At 50.5% G+C, this 22,807-nt stretch overlaps 1 protein-coding gene across 1 annotated transcript in view; it reads right to left on the reverse strand.

The window, feature by feature from the left end:
• Positions 1-21,773, reverse strand: part of SRRM3 (serine/arginine repetitive matrix 3) — a 74,725-nt gene extending 52,952 nt beyond the window's left edge. Inside the window, exon 1 of the mRNA XM_084764616.1 lies at positions 21,601-21,773. The gene's annotated coding sequence lies outside the window, so the exon portion shown is untranslated. The remainder of the gene's footprint in view (positions 1-21,600) is intronic.
• Positions 21,774-22,807: the final 1,034 nt, after the last annotated feature.

Raw genomic sequence — 22,807 nt, forward strand, 5'->3', positions numbered from 1 at the left:
GTGCACACAGCGGCCCGCAGGCCCGCGGGGGGGGGGGGGGCGGGTTTTTGTGCCCAGGCTTCCGTGCCTAGGTTTTTGTGCCTTTCCTTGCCTCTGCCTGCTGAAGACTCTGCCTTTGAAGCAAGTATCTCAAGACCCAGCATCTCTGCACTCTGAGACGTACATGTTTCCGTGTTCGCTTCGGCAGCACATATACCAAAATCGGAAAAATAAAGAGAAGATTAGCATGGCTCCTGCCCAGAGTTTGTAGCTCAAATTTTGTTTCCTTTTTTCTCTTTTTCTGCAGTGCTGGGGATTGAACTCGGGATTTTGCACGTGGCCCCTCACCGGAAGACTCCAGTGTTCCAACACCATGTCATATCCCAGGCACTGCAAACGCTAGCGTGAATTTTAGCATGGCTTCTGCCTGGTTGACCAGGGGAAATCATCAAGTGTCCTGGGCTGTACTCTTTCCCTCTGTAGAATGAACCTGGTCCTTGTTACATTGTAGTTGGGTGGGATCCTTCCTTTTTTGGTTTTTATTTGTTTTTAGATTTATTTATTATTTATACAATATTCTACCTGCATGTGCGCCAGAAGAGGGCACCAGATCTCATTATAGATGGTTGTGAGCCGCCGTGTGGTTGCTGGGAATTGAACTCAGGACCTTTGGAAGAGCAGCCAGTGCTCTTAACCTCTGAGCTATCTCTCCAGCCCCTCCTTTGGTTTTTTTCAGGGATAAGCTTGTGAAACAAGAAGGTAAGGATGCTGTGACCTCACCCTCTCCTCCTAGCACTACGGGAAACACCATCCAGGGAGAAGAGCAGTTTTTTCTGGAATGATCAGGGAAGGTGTTACCAAAATGATGATGATGATATTTGAAAGGACTCTTTGCAAAAAAAAAAAAAAAAAAGTGGGCGTGGCTGTAATCCAAGAACTAGAGAAGCTGAGAAGTGAAAAAACCAATACATATATAATTTCTGTTCCAGCTAGCTTGGACACCTATAGTCCCAGCACTTGGGAGGCTGAGGCAGTAAGACCATGAGTTCAAATCCAGCCTGTGCTGTATAGTGAGTTTCAGGACAGCCTGGACTACAGAGCGGTGAGACTTTGTCTGCCTCTGTCATCAAACAAACATGCATACAATTGCTGGGACTGTAACTTAGTACCACATATAAAGCCCTGGCTTGGATTCCTAGTGCTGCACAATTGGATTGTGGTGTCTGTCACAAACCTGTAATTCCATCACTCAGGAGGATCAAGTGTTCAATGCCATCCTCAGCTACAAAGGGAGTTTGGGGTCACCCCGGGCTACACAAGATCCCCACTTAAGGAGGAGAGGAGGAAGAAGAGGGAGGGGGAGACCCCCACAATGAGCTAGAAGCCAGAAGGAGCCTTCTGGCATCGAGAGGGTTACAGCGGCTTCCTCCCGGCCTCCTTGGAGTCTCTGGGGAAGAGCTGGAGCAGATGTATGTTACCCAACACTCCAGAAGATGCTGGCGCAGCTGGGAGGAAAAGAGCCCAAACGGCTTCCTTTCAATTATTCAGTGGCTGGAGATTCCTGGGGGCCCGGCTGGAGCCAGAGAAAAACCTTGGCGGAGGCTCTTCTTACGCTAGGGTTACCTGGGCTGGAGTCAAGGTGGGAGCCTGGGGGAGAGAGTGGCAGCCCGGCTTGTGCCGTGCTGGTACCTCAGTGCTGCGTCACCAAGCGCGGCATGGCTCATGGTCCCTTCTACTGTCCCCTTCTGTTCAGTCTAGAGCTCTCTGTCCAACCACCCAGGCCAAGGTGTGGCCTGATCCCTTCTCTGCAGCCTCAGTCTGTGCTGTTGAACAGGGGTGAGATGGTGACCCAAGGCAGGCAGACGGGAAAGGTGCTCGGCCCAGGAGAAAGCGTAGGTTGTTTTGATAGCATGTGGGTTCAGACAACCTGTCTAGCCTCAGGCCAGCTCCCGTTTCCCCTGCTCTGGTCTGCTTTATTCAGCACACACTATACTATACTGTTCCTCCTGTCTGGAATGCCTTACCACCCCATTCATTCGGCCGGGAGGGACAAGTGCCACCTCTTCTGTGCAGCCTCCAGTGACTTCATAAAGTATGTCCTCCTAGGGGATGTGCCTTTGGGGGTCACCTTATCACTTTAGCTCTAGTTCAGCTATATTCCGTCTCAGCCTAAGTGACACATTTATGTATTGTTCATTTAGTTATTGTCTCATGTAGCCCCAGGCTGGCCTTGAAATCCTTATGTAGCACTTGTTCTTCAGCCTTTGCCTCCAAAGTGCTGGGATTACAAAGCATTTGTCAACATGCCCAGAGTCTGCTGTACTCAAGATCAAACCCAGGCATATGTGCACCAGTTAAGCCATATACCCAGCCGTGTTTTTGAGACAGGGTCTCACTAGGTAGCCCTGGCTGCCCTGGAGCTCACTATGCAGACCAGGCTGGCCTCGAACTCACAGAGCTCCACCGGCTTCTGCCTCTCAAGTGCTAGGATCAGAGGTGTGTGCCACCACGCCTAATTTCCTGTACTGGAAATTGACTCATGAGTCTTCTGTCTCAGACTTTTGTATGCTGGGATTACAGACACACGCCACAAGGCCCAGCTTGGCTGCTGTCTCTCTAAGGAGAGCGGTTGAGTAACTCTGTCTTCCCATCCTCGGTGTCTAGTATGGGCCTTCACACTGAGCAGCCATCTATCTGTGACCCTCTAGGCACTCGAAGGTGGAAACAGGAGGATCAATAGTTCGAGGTCATCCTTGGCTACATCGTAAGTTCAAGATCTGCCTGTGCTGCATGGGACCTTATGTCAAAATAAACAACAGCAGCAGAAATTCAGCCTGGGACAGGCAAATGGCTCAGTGGATGAAGCTGCTTGCCACCAAGCCTGAGGACCTGAGTTCAAACCCTGGGAGGAGAGGACTGACTCCCACAAGTTGTCCCCTGACTGCCACATGCTTGAGTCACGGCACACACCCACTAAGTAAGTAGTAAATGAACAAACAAATGTTATAGAAATCTAGCCTGTGTTTGTAATGGTGGGGAGCTCACCTCCTCTGTTTTACCATCGTCGACTTCAGGGACCTCCATGGAACTTGTCCTTAATCCTTGCTCCCAATGTCCAGTCTGGGTCCATTAGTCATTTGCATAAACTACATTGTTGTCTCTTTGCTGGAGTCAGCTCAGTCTCTGTATGACACGGAAAGGACTTTTCTTCTAGCCAGGCCCCTCTCCCTGTTCTAGGAGTTCCAACTTGAATTCCCATACCAGAAGCCTGGATGGCAGGTTCCTAGAGTCAGGGGCACCTCTGCTGTGTGATTGTTAAGGAGGAGCCACAGCCTAGGCCTACAGGCCAGGTGACAGTGGTACAGACCACTGAGGTCCAGAGCTGGCTATACAGAGCTTTGTATGGGACAGACCCCATCAAGCCAAGAGTTGAGACTAGCAACATGAACCAAGGGTGCCCGGCCTCCAGTACTTCAGGCTCTGGAATAGACCAGAACAGGCAACAGTGGCTCTCGAACACCATCTAAACCAGCCCAAATCAGCACAGGGCTACTGAAACCAGAAGTGAGGTCTCAGGACGTGGCTCAGTCGGTACAGGGCTTGTCTAGCGTACACAAAGCCCTGGGCTCCACCCCACCCCCCAGCACTGCACGAGATCAGAGGAATGATGCGCACTTGGGTGCTGGAGGCAGAATGGTCAGAAGTTCAAGGTCATCCTCAGTAGGCAGCCAAGAAAGCTCAGTAGCTAAAGGCATTTGCTGCCAGGCTGAGTTTGGTCCCCGGAACCCACACAAAGGAGAGAAATGACTCTCATCCTCGGACCTCCACGTGCGGGCCTTGGTGTGACATGTGCACTTGTGTGTGTATGCACATGTTCATATATGCACACATGCCCACTCGTGACATAATAAATACATATAAAGTAATATTTTACCATAAAAGGGTCATTCTCAGCTATATAGCCAGTGCAAGACCAGTATGGAAAAATGAGATACATCCCTCCAATCTCAAAAATAAAATAAAGCAAAGGCTGGAGAGATGGTTTAATTGGCAACAGTCATGGCAAGCCCCAGTGTGTTCTCTAAAAGGCAGGTATGGAGCTAGAGTGATGGCTCAGCAGTTAAGAGCACTTCCTGCTCTTCCAGAGGACCAGAGTTCTGATCCCAGCATCCTTTAGAGTAGTTTACAACCACCTCTAACTCCAGCACCAGAGGATCCAGTACCTCTGAGTACCCAATATCTTCTGGCCTCCTAGGGTACCCACACACAGGTGAACACAGACCCATACACACACACAAACACATTTTTAAAATATCTTAAGGAGAAAAGCTTGACATGGCTGCTGGGTTTGGTGGAGCATATCTTTTAGCCCCAGCACTTGGGAGGCAGAGGCAGGTGGATCTCTGAGTTTGAAGCCAGCCTGGTCTACAGAGCGAGTTCTAGGACAGCCAAGGCTACACAGAGAAACCCTGTCTCAAGGGGGAAAAAAAAACCAAGCACAACACTGGACAGGGTAGTGTAGTGCTCATTTGTAATCTCTGGTGCTTTCTGGTCAGCTGGCCTAGGCGAGCTCCAGAGTCAGTGTGACCGTTTTAAAAAATAAAGTGGATGCCACCTGAGGAACAAAACTTAAAGTTGCCTTCTAGCCCCATAAGCAAGTACGTGTGTATGCCCTCATGCCCCACCTACCGAGTGTGTGCACACATGCAAGTACACACACACACACACACACACACACACACACACACACACACACACCAACGTCCCAGAACACAAACCAGTTGAGCACGTCTGCGCTCTCAGGAAACAAAGGGCTCTGTCCCCCTTGAGGAACCAGCTTGGCACTCCTTGGAGATCCCTGTGGCCTTCAGGGAGGCTGTCTAGATGGGGATCTTCCCCATGATGACAGTAGAAGGGAGATTTGGGGTGATCTTCTAGGGGCCAAAGAGCAGCTTCAGCTCAATTGGAGAAGGGGCTGTCTCGTGTCTAGGCTGCCCCGGAGGGCTGTGGGCAGGTCATCTTTCTAAGGATCAACCTACACTGGCCTCTAGCATGACATCAGAGAAGGCTTCGTACTCACGACAGCTTCACCATCCTCCACCCCAAGAACAAGAACATCCCAGGCCACACCCAGATGCTGGTTAGATGGGAAGATGGGTCTACATGGGGTTGGTCTCTTTGTCCCTGGAGAAAAGTCAAACTTGGGAGGAAGCTGCACATGGTGGTACCTACGTATGACACCAGCACGTGGAGCCTGAGGCAGTAAGATGAGGAGTTAGAGGCCAGCCTGGGCTACTGTGATGGTTTTTACTGTCAATTTGACAGGGTGTAGGATCATCCTGAAGACAAATCTCTGGATACGTGTATGAGAGATTTTTCTACATTAAGTTAATTAAGGTGGGACAACTCACTCTAAATATTCGTGATACTGTTCTATGTGCTGTGGCTTCAGGCTGAATGAATAAAAAGGAGGAAGGGAGCTCTAAACATCAACATCTGAACACATGTGCATCCGCACACACACCTGCACATGTCACACACATACCCGTATACACCACACATACACCCTAACCTGCACATACCATGCACACACCTGTACATACTACATACACACCAGCACATATCACACACCTACCTACACATACCATGCACACACCTATACACACTACACATACACCTGCACATATCACACATACCTGCATACACCACACACACATACACCTACCTGCACATACCATGCACACACCTGTACATACTACATACACACCAGCACATATCACACACCTACCTGCACATATCACACACACACACACCTGCACATACCACATACACACCAGCATATACCACACATACACTGAACAAACAAATAAAAGTTGGCAGGCCATAGGTCAACTCAGAAGCTATCAGTAGGAGCAGTGAGTACTGGCCAGACAGCTGCTTTCTCCCACAGGGGAGTTGGTGGAGTCTGGGGCAGATGCCTCCTCTGCCCACATAAACCTCATTATGGAAAATTCCCTCTATTGACTTGGCTCTAATCAGGCAGGCCGCCCTGGGCATCCCCGCCTCATGTTCCTGCTGGGCCAGCTGAGATCAAAGAGATAGCCAAAGAGAGTCGGGCTGGGGGCTGGAGCATCGCCTGCCTTTCCATCGATCCAGATGTGCCTTTCGTTGCTAGGCAACAGCCTCCAGTCTCTCCTGGTCCTTCCTCCCCCGGGGGCTGCAAGACTGGGCAGTAAAGGGGATGAGAGACAGAAAGAGACACCACATTCATTCCCTGTTTTTCCTTTCTACACTAAGATCTCTGTTCTCAAGCTCGGAGTCTCTTTTCCTGATGGGGAAGCACTCTTGTATTAGGAACTCCACCCTCACACCAAATGGACCCCTTTATGTTGCGTACATTTGCACGCATTTATAGTTTACTAAAAATATCCACACATCCACTGCACAAAAGAGGAGTATAGCCTCTTAGGAAGACAGACCAGAGACTTACCAGGAAGGCCCAGAGACTGGGAGGGCAGGCAACCAAGGCAAGACTCACTGCTGAAGCAGCGGGTGGCGGCACACATTTGTGATCCCAGCACTCGGGAGGTGGAAGCCAGGTCAATAAGGCCAAGCCCACAGAAAACTCACAAAAAACAAGACCTCGGGATCCTGAGTCCCAAGTCTGCTCTGAGTTTGTATCCGATGTAGGAGCCATTTGATTTAGGGGGAATTTGTCGGTAAAGACAAATTCACACTCATATTTTTGAGTGGGCTGGCTTTTTCTTTCTTTCTTTTTTTTTTTTTTTTCTTTCTTAAGACGTAGGATGAATTTCATAGTAAATTTTCCTGTTGTTGTTTCAAGTGCTGTAATCTAAAACAGTAAGTCATGTTTTTTCAACAGGCATTGAAATGTATTGCAAGCCATTCCTTCTTATCACAGCTTCTTATTTTGCCTGTTTTATCAGCCCTGCCCTGCTCATCTTTCCTGGGTTTTTTTTTATCTTTTGGCTTTTCGAGACAGGATTTCTCCTGGAATTCACTTTGTAGACCAGGCTGACCTTGAACTCAGAGATTGGCCTACCTCTGCCTCCCAAACACTAAAGGGTTAAAGGCATGAGCTGCCACTACCACACCTAGCAATTTGGTTTTTATTTTTTGTTTGTTTTTTCACTCTTCTGGGTTTTCAAAAGGTTGTCTGTGTGTGTGCCGTGCCACACCCCAGCAGTTGTTGTACAGTGACCTATCTACATTACAACATATTTAGAACTCGGTCTCTTTTCAGGAGGACTTCCCTTGTGGGTGGAGGAAGGTCAGCTTTCTTCTTTCCCTTGGTTTTGTTTTTCTTTGTATGCTTGCCAATGGAGGCCAGAGATGTTTCCTCACGAGTCATCTACCCCGGCTTTTGAGACGGCTCCTCACTGGGACCCACAGCTCATCAATTAAGCTAGGTAGGCTGGCTAGTGAGCTCCGGGAATCCTCCTGTCTCCACTCCTCCCATGCTGGGGTTACAATTGCGCACTCCCATGCCCATGCTCACTCATGTGCAGCAGGTACTTTACAACGGTCCCACTCCCCAGAGCCCCCTCCTTCCCCGTTTCGAGCCATTTCTTTGAGACACTGTCTCCTTCTGCAGCCCAGGCTAGCCTCAAACTACGTATCCCAGGAGGCCATCAAACTTGTGATCCTCCTGCCTCAGCCTCCTAACCATTATGCCCAGCTGTCAACCCTTTTTCGTTTTATTTTATCTGGAGCTAGAGGGCAATTTTATTACTGTTCTGAAAGAAAATAAAAACCACAACAGGGTAAGCAAGCTCAATGGCTCAGCAGTTGCTGGGTAGGGGGCTGGGGGGTTGGAGAAGAGGAAGAAAAAGACCATGGCTTCATGAGTTTGGGATCAAAAAAAGCAAGCAACTACGAAGTAGAAGCAAGGGGCGGGGCTTCAGAGAAAGAGGTGGGGGGGGGGTGGAGGGTGGTGGCTGAGGTGAAGAAAGAGCAGGGCTCTTAGAGAGCATGCTCAGACACTGGCTAGTGTACTAAAGAGAAAGAGAGAATGAATGGAGGAGTTAACACTTTTTTGAGTTAGAACTCCCAAAGCAGGCAGGTTCTGCCCTGCTGCATGGTGGAGGCACCATACACAGCTGCCTCAAACTGTTTTAAAAATTAAATTGATTGGCCGGGCGGTGGTGGAGCATTCCTTTATCAGCACTCGGGAGGCAGAGGCCAGCCTGGTCTACAGTGTGTGTGTGTGTGTGTGTGTGTGTGTGTGTGTGTGTGTGTCCGCTATGGCAGACACATGGCTGTCAATTGACAACTTGAAGGAGTTGTCCTTCTATCCTGTGGGTCCCAGGGGCTTGAACTCCGGCCATTTCAGGCTTGGTGGCCTTACCTGCCACCTGCTCAGCTGCAGCTCTGTATAGCATGGTGCCATCTTCCTCCGAGTCCTCTGCCCAGTGCCTGACACACACACACACACACACACACTTCAACTCTGAGAGGCTCGGCTTTCCAGGGTCCTTGACAAATGGTAACAAATTAATGTCAATTAATCTGATTATCCTAAATCGTTATTTAAGCAGCTAATTAGCAATATCATTGACAATAACCCATGGATCCCTCAGGGATGGCAAGTGGAGGAGGGACGTAGGAGGCCCTCCAGTCTCTGGGAAGGAAGGGGCGAGTCTCTTGGTGTTGCACCAGTGAGAAATGGCTGCTCGTGCCTTCCCATGCGTGCCTTTCTATGTGTTTTCCTTGCTTTGCCGTCAGCATGGAATCCACTCCTGCTGTGAGCTCTGCCTAGACTCCGGCCAGGGTGGAAAGGGTGATGTGAGCTGGGTCTGTAAGCATAGGTCTGTCATCCCCAGAGAACTGATAACTTCAAATAAAAAGCAAAAAAGTGGTGTGTGGGGTATAGCTTAGTGATAGCGCTCTTGTTTAGTGAGGGGCTAGAGATGTTGCCCGAGGCGTATCGCTCACGTTGCCTGCACACCGTCCTGGGGTCAATCCCTAGGAGAGGAGTCCCTCTGTGGGAGAGAGGCTAGGAGAGGAAGGAAAGTTACATCTGTCTGAGAGACTGCTCTAAGGTTCCCGAGCGCATCCCCTGTATCCACTGCCTCCCAGGTCACGTGCCTCAGGGCCTATCACCTTCACCAAGGCCATGGGCATCTCAGGCTGCACAGCAGCCCTGGATGGGAACGGCCGGCCTCCGGGCCACTCTGAAGACGATGGAATGATGGAATGAATGAGCCTTTCCCATGCCAGCCTAGGCAGCAGGGGACCCTGACAACACGGGGCACAGGCAACGCGCCTGAACACCCGGGAACAGGGCAGCCTCACGCACTGCGGTTGCGTTTCCTGAGCTGAGGTCCGCACCTCAGCTCCCGACCTACTCTGCTGGGTGTTGTGAGGCTGAGAAAGACGCGCGCATCTCAAGCCCCAGAGCCTGGTGCCTGGGAGATGGCGAAAGAGAGAGCCAAGAAGAGTGAGAGCAGCGGGGAGGCTGAGCAACAGGGAGCCTCGAAGAACACACAGGAGACAGCTCGACTTGACACACCTCACGGGAGCTGTCTGAGCAGAGTCTGGAGATGAAGGAGGTAGAGAAGGAGGAGGAGGAGGAGGAGGAGGAGGAGGAGGAGGAAGGGTATTTTGGGTAGAGGGAGCCATATATGCAGGAATGAGATACTGGTTCTCAACTCCATGCAAAGAGAACGTGGTTTTGGCAATGCTGGGGATGAAACCCAAGGCGGGACGTGCACTAGGTAGATGCTCTATCGCTAAGCCACCCTTCCAGCTTCTTGATTTTTATTTCAGGACAAGGTCAAGGCTGGACTTGAACTCCCTACTACCTCAACTGCCTAAGTGTTGGAATCATTCTTTTACATTGTTGATTTCTTAGTGTTCTGGTGCTGGGAACCCAGGGCACCGCTATACTAATCAAACACTCCACCACTGAGCACCATTTCCAGTACCTCTGCTCCCCAACTCTAGTGTGTCACGGCATCTGGGTGCTTTGATATTTGACCCTCGCACCTCACCCTCAGATTCTGAACCCACGACTCAGGTTGGGTCTTAGGAATTCTCTTACCACAGACTCTTCTAGAAGCACAGAGGCAGGCATACTGCGTACAGCATCATCAGATCATGCTGTGGTGAATTTGGATGTCCTGGGTTGGCCCCAGGTCATGTGACTCATGTCCTGAAAACACATCATCGCCCTCCCAGTTTCCATCTGTCTAAATCACGCCTGCCTGTCTTCAAACAGTTCTGTCTGGTGGGTCCCGCTGGGAGCGTCCTTTGTGTCCTATGCTGCCTGCAGGAGAAAGACGGAGCCTCACATCTCACAGCGTCACCTGGCACTAAGTCTCCACAAGCTGCCTATGTCTTCTGCTGAGTCCCAAGCTCCTTGGTCCTGGCTTTTCTTCTTCTCTCTTCCTCCTTCAGAAGTGTCCTTCCTTCTGGCAGACCTACATGGGATCTGTGAGGTCTACCTGAGATGCTGGCTCTAAGGCCACCCAGCCAAAGCAGCCCTGTCTTGCACCAGAGCCCAGGCCACCCACAGACCCTCCTATCTAAGCCACGTCACTTGCAGAGACATTACCAACCCGAGGCAAAAAGGACATTTTTGTCTTTGCGGTGCCAAGGATGGTGCCTGCAGCTGGTCCAGGCTAAGCAAGCAAGCATTCTACCACCTAGCCGTGCCCAGCCTCTCACTGGGAGATTCTAGGCAAGTTTGCTGCTGAGGAGGGCTTTGGTGCTAACATGGTTCTGCATCTTTCTTCACCCAATGTCCAACATGGGGTGGTGCATAATAACGATTATGCAACTTCTCAGAGAAGAAGAGCACCAAGCAAGGTTTGGTGAGTGACTGAATGAAGGTAGGAATGGGCACACCCTGTCTGATACGCCGGAGAGGAAGGAAGAATTTAAAAACCGATGGACGGCAAAGTGTGGCCGGGCACGTCTGTGATCCCAGCACCTGGGAGGCAGAGGCAGGGTGCTCAGGAGTTGAAGGCTAGCCTTGGCAATGCATCAAACTCAAGACCAGCCTAGCATACAAAAGACCGTGTCTTCAAAGCAGCAAACAAACAAAACTAGAAAAATTAACAACAACCGTACAGGGCTGGTAAATGGTTTAGTGTAAAGGCACTTACTACCAAACCTGGTGACCTGAGTTCTATGCTCAGGAGTCAACCCCTGTGAGTTATTATCCCCGCCCCCCCTTTTTCTACTGAGGCATGTGTGCCCAAGTACAATAAATGTAAATAAAAATATTTTTAGAAAAAAAACCAACCAACCAAACAAACAAATAAACAAAAAGCAAAGCAAAACCAGGCAACAGGGCCGGAGGGGATGGCTCAGTCAGCAAAGAGCTTGCCAGGCAAGCTGGAGGATCCGAGTTTAAACCTGAGAGCCATTTTCTTTTTCTGAGAAAGCATGCTTAAAATCTTGGTGCTAGAAAGTAGAAACAGGCAGATCCCTGGGGCTTCCTAACCAGCCAGCCTCGCCTACTTGGTGGGCTGCAGGCCAGCGAGAGACCCTGTCTATAAATAAGTAAATAGATACATAAGAAAGACGGTGCCTGGCATTTCCTCTGCCCTTCATATGTGCGTGCACATCTGCACGCACATATAGACACGTTCACTCACACGCAAACATGCATGCACACTTGCACGTGTGTGTATGTACCCCCATACACATACTTACAAGGAGCAAAGAGAGATGGTCTGCACAGGATACTGAGTGGGTGAACAGGACCAGGTGATGGGAGTGGGACAGGACCAGCCAGCTGAGTGTCCCAGATTCCATCTCTTCCAGAATACTTCCGGTGACTCTCTGGGGTGGCTCAGCTACTCTACTAGTCTGGAGCTGACTCTGCTAACCAGGGGTCTTCGCCGGGTGCTGAGGGCCATGCCATCAGCTGGGGATAGGCTGAAGGCTCTGTCCTTGGTTTTCTCCCCACCCACTGATCTCCCTTTTTATCTAGAAGATTCTAGTCTGGGCACATGCACACCCATCTCTGTCAAGTCTCCTGGGGGACCAGGACCTGTATGAGGTCTCTTAGCGCCTGGTGGACGGACAGCAGCTTCCCCTTCAGTGGACAGCAGCCCCTTATTGGCCACGGCCCTTAGTGTCTGATATATTCCTCTTTTCTTCCTCCCTCCCTCCTTCCCTCCCTCCCTCTTACTCTTCCTCCCTCCCTTCTCGCTCTTTCGGATTTTTGAGAAAGTCTCCCTATGAACCCCAGCCGGCCTGAAACCCTAGCTCAGCGGTTCTCAAACTTCCTAATGCTGCCACCCTTTAAATAGAGTTCCTCATCTTGTGGTGACCCCACCCCCACCCCCACCCCGCAACTATCCAGTTACTTTTATTGCTACTTCATATCTGTAATTTTGCTACTATTATGAGTCATAATGTAAATGTCTGTGTTTTCCAATGGTCTTAGGCGACCCCTGTGGAAGGGTTGTTCGACGCCCCTCCCCCCAAAAAGGGGTTGAGACCCCCTAGGTTGAGAACGCTGCAGTAGGTCCTCCTGCCTCTATTGCTAGGACAGCAGTCATGTCCCCACTCTCCCTGGCTCACCCCTCCATGTCATTACCCTTGCTATTCTGGGTGTCACTCCTCTGCGCCTTCTTTATCAGTCTCCAGGGCCCAAAAAAAGCATCAGCTCTCTCGGGGGGCCTCCTCCTATAGCCCACATCCCTGTGGATAGCTTCTACCTAGCCGAACCTCCAGAAGGTCATAACTGTCAGTTCCCACAACTGCTCTGGGGAACTCTTCAAGGTCAAGGCCAAGGTCAGATTGACCTCTGTGTCCTCAGGGCTCACAGGGTACCCAGGAACAAAGAGACATTTCCCCCGAGTATGAATTATATTGAGCCACCCACCCAGATGGTGACTGCTGTCTCAGGTACATATTGAATTTATTCTATTATTATGATGGTGATGGTGATGATGATGATGATGATGATGATGCTTTTCAAGACAAGGTCTTTCTGAGTAGTTCTGGCTGTCCTGAAACTAGCTCTGTAGACGAGACCAGGCTGGCCTTGAACTCAGAGAGATCCTCCTGCTCCTGCCTCCTGAGTGCAGGGATTAAAGGCATGCGCCAACACCCAGCCTGGATTTTATTCTTAAGGACTTGCTGTCAAACCCAGCGTCTATCACTTCTCCTTGTGCACTAGGAGGCAGCTACGCACTTTGGGAGCCTGTAGTAAGGATGGAGGGGTGGGCCCAGCTGAAAGCAGAGCCCAGGAGACGGCTGTCACTTGATTCCAGCTCTGAGCTCTTTCCACTGAAGTCTTGCAGGATCCATGCTCTCCCCTGGGAATGTGTGACCTACTCAGACTATCCCATGCCAGCAGCTATGGCTGCTCCCCCCTGCAGTCCCTGGCAACTGACAAGACAGAGCTGCCTCACTCTCAGGCTCATCTGCCCCAGGCCCCATAGTCATCCCTTTCAAGAAAACCACATAGCCCCCCAGACCCTGCCTGAGATGGGTGGGACACAGGTAAGGCTTTCCCCTCTGCTCTCCTTGGCTTGCTAGGAAAACAGCCTCACCCACACCCAGTCTTTCTACAGCCTACCGGAGGCTCAAGCTCCTCACTGGGGCAAAAGCTCAAGTATGCTTCTGAACAAGCTCTGAAAATGTCCAAGGATGCTCAGACTGGAGAAGGGGAAAAAAGAAAAAGAAAAGAAAAGATGTAAAGCCAGGAGTGGTGGCAAATGCCTATAATCCCAGGACTTGGGGAGGCAGAGGCAGGTGGGTCTCTGTGAATTTGGGGTCAGCCTGGTCTACAAAGCGAGTCCAGGACAGCCAAGGCTACACAGAAGGACATTTCCAGTGATTTAATTTCATGTAGCTATGAGCATGTAGGAGGAAGTCTGCAAGGAGGTACCACAGTCTTAGACAATCTTAGTGCTTATCTTTGGGTGGTAAGAGTGTTTGTCTTTGTTTGTGTGTGTGTGTGTGTGTGTGTGTGTGTGTGTGTGTGTGTGTGTGTTAGGAATAAATGGAACCCAGGACTTTGTACATGCTAGGCAGATCTCTAACCACTGGGCCACACTCCCAACACCTCACTAGAGGATTCTAAGCAGGTGCTTTACCATTATGCTGTATACCTGACTTCATTAAAAATTCTAAATTGCTACGTAGCAGTGATGGCGCACACCTTTAATCCCAGTATTTGGGAAGCAGAGGCAGGGGATCTCTGAGTTTGAGGCCAGTCTGATCCACAGGGCAAGTTCTAGAACAGCCAGGGCTACACACACACACACACACACACACACACACACACACACACACACCTGTCTCCAAAAAGATTTTTTAAAATAAAGTTCATTATGCCGGGCGTGGTGGCGCACGCCTTTAATCCCAGCACTCGGGAGGCAGAGGCAGGCGAATCGCTGTGAGTTCGAGGCCAGCCTGGTCTACAAAGTGAGTCCAGGATGGCCAAGGCTACACAGAGAAACCCTGTCTTGAAAAAATAAAAATAAAAATAAAAAAAATAAAATAAAGTTCATTATCAATGCATGTGTCTCTGTGCATGTGCACATATGTGTACACATGTGTGCATGTATGCACATATGCATACCACAGTGTGTATGTGGATGACAGAGGAGTCAGTAGATCTTTCAGGAATCAGTTCTCTCCTTCCACCATGTTGGTTCTGGGGATCAAGCTCAAGTTGTCTGGTTTGGTGGCAGTGCCCTCATTCACCAAGTCATCTCACTGGTCCCAGGGGTGATGGTTGGTTTGGGTACATTGTTGTACAATGAGCCTTCCCTCACCCTGTCCCCCTCTCCCTCCCTCTCTGTGTCTATGTCTCTCTCTTTTTGACATGCTCTCACTCTGTTGCCTAGACTGTCCAGAAACTCACTATGCAGCCCAAACTGGTTTCAAATTGCCAGCAATCCTTCTGGCACAGCCTTCCAAATGCTGGGATTACAAGCAAGAGTTCACGTGTGACACCGTTCTTTTTGTTTGGTTGGTTTTGCTTTTTGTTTTTCAGGACAGGGTTTCTCTGTGTAGCCTTGGCTGTCCTGGACTCCCTTTGTAGACCAGTCTGGCCTCGAACTCACGGCGACCTGCCTGCCTCTGCCTCCCGAGTGCTGGGATTACAGGCGTGCGCCACCACACCTGGCTATAATGTCATTCTTATTTACTTCTTTATTTATGTTTCTGTGAGTCAGGGTCTCACTCTGTAGCTCTAGCTGTCCTGGAACTCACTCTGTAGACCAGGCTAGTCCCTGGGATTACCAGTGTGTGCCTTTGCCGGCTGGAAAACAGGTCATTTGTAAAGATCAAAGGAATCCTCACATTCTAGGCATATGCCTGTCAGAGGATAGCCACAAGGTTAGGCTCAGTCTAGGCTAACCTGCGACATATATTGAGAGCCTGCTAAAGAGAGAATTCAACACAGTTTGTGTTTGTCTGTCTGTCTGTCTCTGTCCTGGGTCATTCTGGGAAATAGTGGAAGGAAGGGACCCCACCCCACACTCAAAATGAAGAAGGTGTCTGCACTCCAGGATCAGGTAGCTTGGCCCAGCCTTCTTATAGCTTTCGGTGGCCCCAGCAAGATGCTGCGGGATCCAGGCTTGTCTGCCAGCTTTGCCTGGCACAGCAACCTCTGCAGTGGGCAGAGGGCCAGGGCGAGGGCGGTGGAGGCTGAAGCAAGGCTGCCTGCTGAGGAAACGTTGCCGCAGGCTGGCAGCTTTTAATATGGTGGGACCCCCTAGGGGGTTGGTGGGCTTCTCTGGAGCCAAGGTTTACATAGCCATCGAAAGACCTTTCTGTAAGTCCGGTAGTTAGCCCAGATCTTGATCATCTGCCCAAATCTCCTGAGAGCCCCTTTTTGGATGACACAGGACTAAGAGGTCTGGGGTACAGGTGGGACTGTTGTCCTCCTGTGCCCAGAAGAGAGGGAAGGAGTGAAAGACACAGGTACCGGCATATGACAAACAAGGCTGGACCAGGCTGCAGTTGCGATTGCCGGTAATGAATTTCTCCCTATCAAAAGGACTCTAGGCCTCTCACCCTCTCTTTATCCTCCCCACCTCCGTGTGTGTGTGTGTGTGTGTGTGTGTGTGTGTGTGTGTGTGTGTATGTGTGCTCGCGCGCGCACGCCATAATACATTTATGGCAGTCAGAGAACAATTTGTAGGGACTTGGTTCTCTTCTTCCACCATGTGAGTCCCAGGCATCAAACCCAGGCAATTTGGCAGCAAGTACCTTGACCCACTAAATTATCCAGCCAGCCTCCTCCACCTCCTTTTTGTTTGTCTGTTTGTTTGTTTCGAGACAGGGTCTTTCTGTGTAGCCTTGGCTGTCCTGGACTCGAACTCACAGCCTCCCGAGTGCTGGGATTAAAGGCGTGCACCACCATGCCTGGCTCCTCCTCATTTTTTGAGGCAGGGTCTCTTCTTTTTACTTGAGGCTTCAAGTTGGTCTAGGCTAGGCAGAGTCCCAGAGCTCTACCCGGCTCTGCTTCCCTAGTGCTGAGATTACAAGTGAGCATCACCTGCTTGGCTTTTTTTTTTTTTTTTTAAACAACTGAGCCATCGCCCAGCCCTGTTGTTCACAACCTGTGGCTCAGGACCCCTTTGGAGGTGGAGTGACCTTTTCACAGGGATCACCTGAAACCATCTGGACATCAGGTACTTACATTACGATTTGTAACAGCAGCAAAATTACAGTTACAAAGTAGCAACGAAAGTTATGTTATAGTCTCAGCGCAACATGAGTAACTGTATTTTTTTTTTTTTTTGAGGCAAGGTTTCTCTGTGTAGCCTTGGTAGACCAGGCTGGCCAGCCTCGAACTCACAGCAATCCGCCTGCCTCTGCCTCCCGAGTGCTGGGATTAAATGAGTAACTGTATTAAGGGGTCACAGCCTTAGGAAGGTTGAGAGCCCCTGACCCCCTCCGTGTTACAAGCCGAACTCCCGCCGTCACCTCACTTCTTCTTGTTCACAGATTACACCAGGCCTTCAGGGTCACCTTCATGAACCCCCCTTCTCCTGGCCAAGCCTCCTGCCTCTCAGCAGGTCTCTACTACTGATCCCCTCCCTCCTCTATTTCCTGGCCTTTCTCTGGACGAAGGTTTTTTTTAGAACCAAGCGGGTCTCTCTTCCCTCCTGCATTCGTTTCCCTAACAAGACACTCCTGTTCGGGCCCGGGCTTCTCCCTATAGAATTCAGCTGCCAAATTTCTTTCTCGCCCTGATTCCCCAAGGCACTCTCAGCCAACATCTCTCCGTGTCTCTGTCCTGCGCGTCGGGTGCTTGGGCCCCTCCTGGCTCTGGTGAATGATTCTGGTAGGTAGGTATAGGGAGGGCATTTTTGGTGTCCTAGCAGGCCACCCCAAACCTAGGTTAGAGGGGTGTCTAATCTTGGCTCACTGTGGTATCTGGGACCCTGGTATTATTTCCCCACCCCCGCCCCCACCCCCGCCTCACCCTTGGAAGTTGATTCTGCTGTCAGGGGGCTCAGGTGGATTTTGAAATCTCAGCTGCAGCAGCCGATAGGTCAAACCTTGAAACACTGGAGGTGATTTCTGCTTCAGTGGATGGAATCACAGGCTTCTGGACAGTCTCTCTCTCTCTCTCTCTCTCCCCCCGGGTTCAAATGCATGTGTATTTATATGCACATGAAGGCCAGAGGTATATATGTCAGGCGTCTTTCTCAGTTGCTCTCGATCTTATTTTTTTGGATCAGGTTCTCTCACTAAGCCTGATTAGCTCCGGGGATCCACTTGTTTCCACCTTCCTAATGATTGGGTTATGGATATATACCACAGCACCCAGTTTTTATGTGGGTGCTGGGGATCCGAACTCAGGTCCTCAAGTTTGAGTAACACTCTACTGACTAAGCCATTTCCCCAGTCCCTGGAGAGAGAGAGAGAGAGAGAGAGAGAGAGAGAGAGAGAGAGAGAGAGAGAGAGTGTGTGTGTGTGTGTGTGTGTGTGTGTGTGTGTGTGTGTGTGTGTGTGTGAAGGGATTGAACCCTGGTTCATGTACTAAACAAATCATCTACCACTGAACTGTATCCCCAGTCATCTTTTTACTTTGACACAGACTCTTGTTAAGTTGTTCAAGATGGTCTTGAACTCATTCTCTTGCCCGGACTCTTCTTGGCCTCAAAATCCTCCTACCTCAGTCTCCCAACTGATTGGGATCACAGGCCTTCATTTTCAGGTCTGGCTCAACACACAGATTTATAGAGTAGTGAGCTCTTTAAAATCCTGATGCTGGGCATGGTGGCACACGCCTTTAATTCCAGCACTCGGGAGGCAGAGGCAGGTGGATCGCTGTGAGTTTAAGGCCAGCCTGGTCTACAAAGTGAGTCCAGGACAGCCAAGGCTACACAGAGAAACCCTGTCTTGAAAAAACAAAACAAAAAAAAAAAAAAAAAAAGAAAAAAATCCCAATGCTGAGGGGAACTTTGGATGGTCATCTGTAAGACTATCACTTTATACACAGGGACATGGGAGACTTGTTGAAGGTCATACAAGAAGTCACGATTGGAGCTGGCTTCAGAAATGCCCTTGGACTCACATGCCCAGTCCTGCAGTTTTCTTACCCCATGTTACCCCTGACTTCTGCTAGTCCACAGTGCTCTGGAAGATGGTCAGCCAGGGGAGCAAGGAGAATGGAGGGCAGCAGAGAGTTCTGGAAACCACTCTGGGACAGTAGGCTTAGACTGCACCAAGACCTTGGTAAAAACCATATCACATTTCCAGGCTTTGTTTGGGTCCTCTGCAAAGGGAAGACAACAGCACTTCTTTTGTTTGTTTTGAGACAGGGTTTCTCTGTGTAGCCATGACTGTCCTGGAACTCACTCTGTAGACTAGGCTGGCCTTGAACTCAGAATCCACTTCCGTCTGCCTCCAGAGTGCTGGGATTAAAGGTGTGGGCTACCACCCAGTTCCCCCCCACTACAGTAGTACCTCTTAACCAAGTCATATGAAGATGTGATGGTGTGTGTGTATGTGTGTGTGTGTGTGTGTATGTGTGTGATGGTCATGTGAATAGTTCAAGGTGTAGGTTAAGGAAGAGACACAGGCTCCCTCCCGGCCCTGGAGTGAATAATATGTGGACAGAGGAGGAGATGTGAGCAGAAAGGGAGGCTGACTCCCACAAGGCTGATGGCTGCTATGACCATGGGCTGTGTGAAGGGGTGGGAGGTAGCCACTCAGAAGGGAATGGGCAGCCACTAGCTTTCTAAGGTCAGCAAGAGCCTGTTGGGGTGGAGCAGGTAGGATGAAGGTATCATAATGACCTGATGGGACTTCTCCTGGGGGATGGGACCATGATGGGGGCAGCAGGATGCAGTAGGGGTGCACAGATGCCAGTCCAAAGTACATTCTACCATCAAATGTCCTAGTGACCTTGGGGCAGTCATCTCCCTACCCCGCTGTGTATGCCTCAAGCCCCACACCTGTAAGCCGACATCACGAGTCAAGAAACTGACACTTATCCGGCCCTTGACAGAAAGAGGTTGGGACAAGTCATCAGCAATATTCTGCCCCAGGGAAGATAGCTAAGTGGCTTTGTGACCTTGGGAAAGTCAGTCTAACCTCACTTCTCAGCTGTGAAAAAGGACCGATGGGATCTTCCTTGAGGAGCATTGGTGAGGACTAGCAGGGTCCATTGCAGCCGTATGCCAATCATGGGGCCTGCTGTGATAGTCCCAAGTAGCATGGTTCTCTAAGAAGCTGTCCTTTGGGAATCAGAAGACATACTTCAAATACCTCTATGTATCTCTGTAGGAAACATTTACTTGTAATCTCTTTATTAATATTCATCTAGCATGTGTGCCTGTGCACGCGCGCACACGCACACACACACACACACACAGAGGGTTTCTCTGTGTAGACAGGGCTGTCCTAGAAATCACTCTATAGACTGGGCTGGCCTCAAACTCAGAGATCCGCCTGCCTCTGCCTCCTGAGTGCTGGGATTAAAATCATGTGCCACCACCTCCCAGCTCATTTTCATTTATTTATTTGTGGGCAGGGAGAGACGGGAGTGACAGTGCACACATGGAGGTCAGAGCGCAACTGTGGGATTTGGTTCTCTTCTTCTACAACGTGGGGTCCAGGGGTCGAACTTAGGCTGTCAGGCTTGGTGGCAAGCACTTTTTACCTACTGATCCATCTCACTGGCCCTAACATCCTACTGTTTAAATAGTGTCCCGTTTGTTATATAGATGAGCCCAGTAGTTTAACCACAAAGCATTCTGCCCACTCTCTCAGCGAGTCACCCTCACCCCTGTCACCCTCAACAACAAAAGAAATCTCCATAACATTCCACCTGTTCACACAGTAGGAGGCAAGCTCAGAAAGGTTAATAAGAGGCTTTACCTGAGGTCACATAACCTACATTTGACTCCACGTTTCTTGACTTCAGAGTCTGTGACTCTTAAGCCACCCACCACTCACCTCTGAAAACCCAATCCACTCTCTTTAGTCATCCTTGAAGAACTGCTCCTCCACCCCACACAGGAGAGTGGGATAGGATATAAAGTTAAGGAACCCCAAATCTAGTGTTCTGTGGGAGCAATTTCCTAGTCAACATAGTTCTATTTCTGGATGGGGTGAAGAATCCGGGGCCAGCCCCGGTCATGACCTCAAGCTGACCCTCTAGATAGAGGAACCCTTGCTGCCCTTTTTTTTTTTCTTCCTTTTGATACAGGACAGAGAGCCGGTCCGGGTGTGACGACGCCACGAGCAGGTGAGTGGAGAGGTGTTGGGGAACTGAGAAGTTATGGCTGGGATACAACACAGACGTTGGAGTGCCAAACCTGACCTGAGTGGCCTTTTTCTAGATCTCCCTGATTTGTCCTTATGGGAACAAGCTGTCAAAAACAGGAACTGACGGACACCTTACTGTCCAGGCAGGAGCCCTTGAAAGAAAGTGGGAGAAGCTGGCAAACTAGAGGCTTCATCTCTCTCCACCCCGCGTGCTTTACCATAAATCTACCACAAGGCTAGACCTACCCCGAGCCTTAACAATTCTTGCTGAGTGCCCTTCCAAACTCCCAGTGGCTATTTTCACATCTGCACCCTCCACCCTCTTCCCAGTGTGAGAATAAATGCCAGCTTGTGAGAGACCCAATTCTCACTGCCAGCTCCTACCTCCCCCAGGCATTTGGGTAGCTGGGAAAAAGGCCAGACTGTCCTTTATGCAGGCACCCCCCTGCTGGACAGAGGCCCAGCATCCAGACTGGGGCGGGAGGGGGGTGGCCTGTTCATTCCACCTCTGCAAGTGATGGGTGTCTACAGTGTCCCTGCATCGGGGTATCCTTTCCCTGGGGAGCAGGTGCTTCTCCTAAGCTGGGGGGGGGGGGGGAAGGGCGACTAGATGATGGCCTTCTTGGCATTCTCGTGGGCTGGACCATGGTTAATTTATGTCCAGGAGAGTCTTCCCCTTGACCCTTGAATTCACACTTTCTCCATCACTCTAGGTGAAACGAAAAGCATTCTCTATCTCTAATAGTATCTCGTCTGACTCCTCAGACAGATAACTTCAACAATCAACCTCTCAATCCCGATCCTTTGCACATCTGGATCCTCTAGCTGGGGAGGCCTGAGGTCCAACCCAGCCCAGCCCCTCTGGGGAAACACCCCCGCCCCATCAGAGGCTCTTACCTCCTCGCTGACCTCTGCAGTCTTTTGGATTCTGGAGCCGGGACTCCAGGTCTCGTTTGTTCCTGGGTCTTTTGCTGGGCAAGGAAGCTCTGTGGCCTCCCCCACGTCCCCGCGCCCCCGTCCTCCCGCGGGCGCCGCTGCCGATTGCTGAAATGCTGGACAGCGCACCACCATCGAGGAGGCCTCCTGGTCCGCCTGGTGGCTAGAGCGTCCCGGAGTCCGCGGCTCGCAGCGCCCTCTGCAGTCCTGGAGTACCTAATGCTGCGGATGCGGGACCAGCAGGAGGCGAGGCATGTCTATTCTGAGAGCTGCCTTAAGAGCAAAGGCAGTTATTAATTTGGAACTGGGCATAGTCCTTGCTATTTAGAGTCCTTACCAAGACTTTCCTTGAAGCTGCTTGCAGCTGGAGAAGTAGGGGACACATCCAAAGATGTCCTTGTCATTATGTCCTGGTGACTGGACCAGGCAGGCTGTGTAGGGGTGTAAAGCGACTGGGGAGAGAATTCTTTTTCTTCTCCTGCCCACGCCCTCTCCTCTCTCCATTTCTTCTTTTTTGGTAGGGTCTCATGTACTCCTGGCTGGAGTGCTCAAGTTCACTATGTAACTGAGAACGACCTTGAACTGATCCTCCACGTCCTGAATGTTAGGCTTATGGGTGTGCACCAACCAACATCCCTGATTTATGCAGTGGGTGGGCTTAGTGAATGTTAGACAAGAGCGCTCTACCAACCAAGCTCCATCCCCGCCCACGGTTCTGTGAGATGGGATGTTGCTGCGGGTCCCAGGCCGGCCTCAGACTCACAGCAATCGTCATGCCTCTGCCTCAGGCTTCCGAGTACCGGCATTACAGCTGTAGGACACCAGGCCAGGCTCCGGTAAAGGAGCATGAGAAGAGACGGCTGGGCTTTTGGCATTTCTAGGCTGGAGGTCACAGGATCATGAGTTTCAAGTCACTGCCTATGTGTGTGGCCTTGAGCTGTCTGTCTGTACCAGCGACTGTCCTATTCCAGTCCTCCCATTGAGCATGCTGAATAGGAGAAACTCAGCGACAGCCGTGAAAGGAGCCCAGAGATTATACCCTAGTGTAACCCAGGAGTGCTGACTGCTCCTGCTTCATTCCCTCGAGTGGCTCGCCACCGCTCCGACCAAAGGCAGTGCTAGACATGTCAGGACAGTCCAGTAGTGACAGGACTAGGGTGAGGAAAGC

This window comes from Acomys minous, assembly GCF_964271855.1.
Source record: "Acomys minous genome assembly, chromosome: 16".
Classification (NCBI taxonomy): Eukaryota; Metazoa; Chordata; class Mammalia; order Rodentia; family Muridae; genus Acomys; species Acomys minous.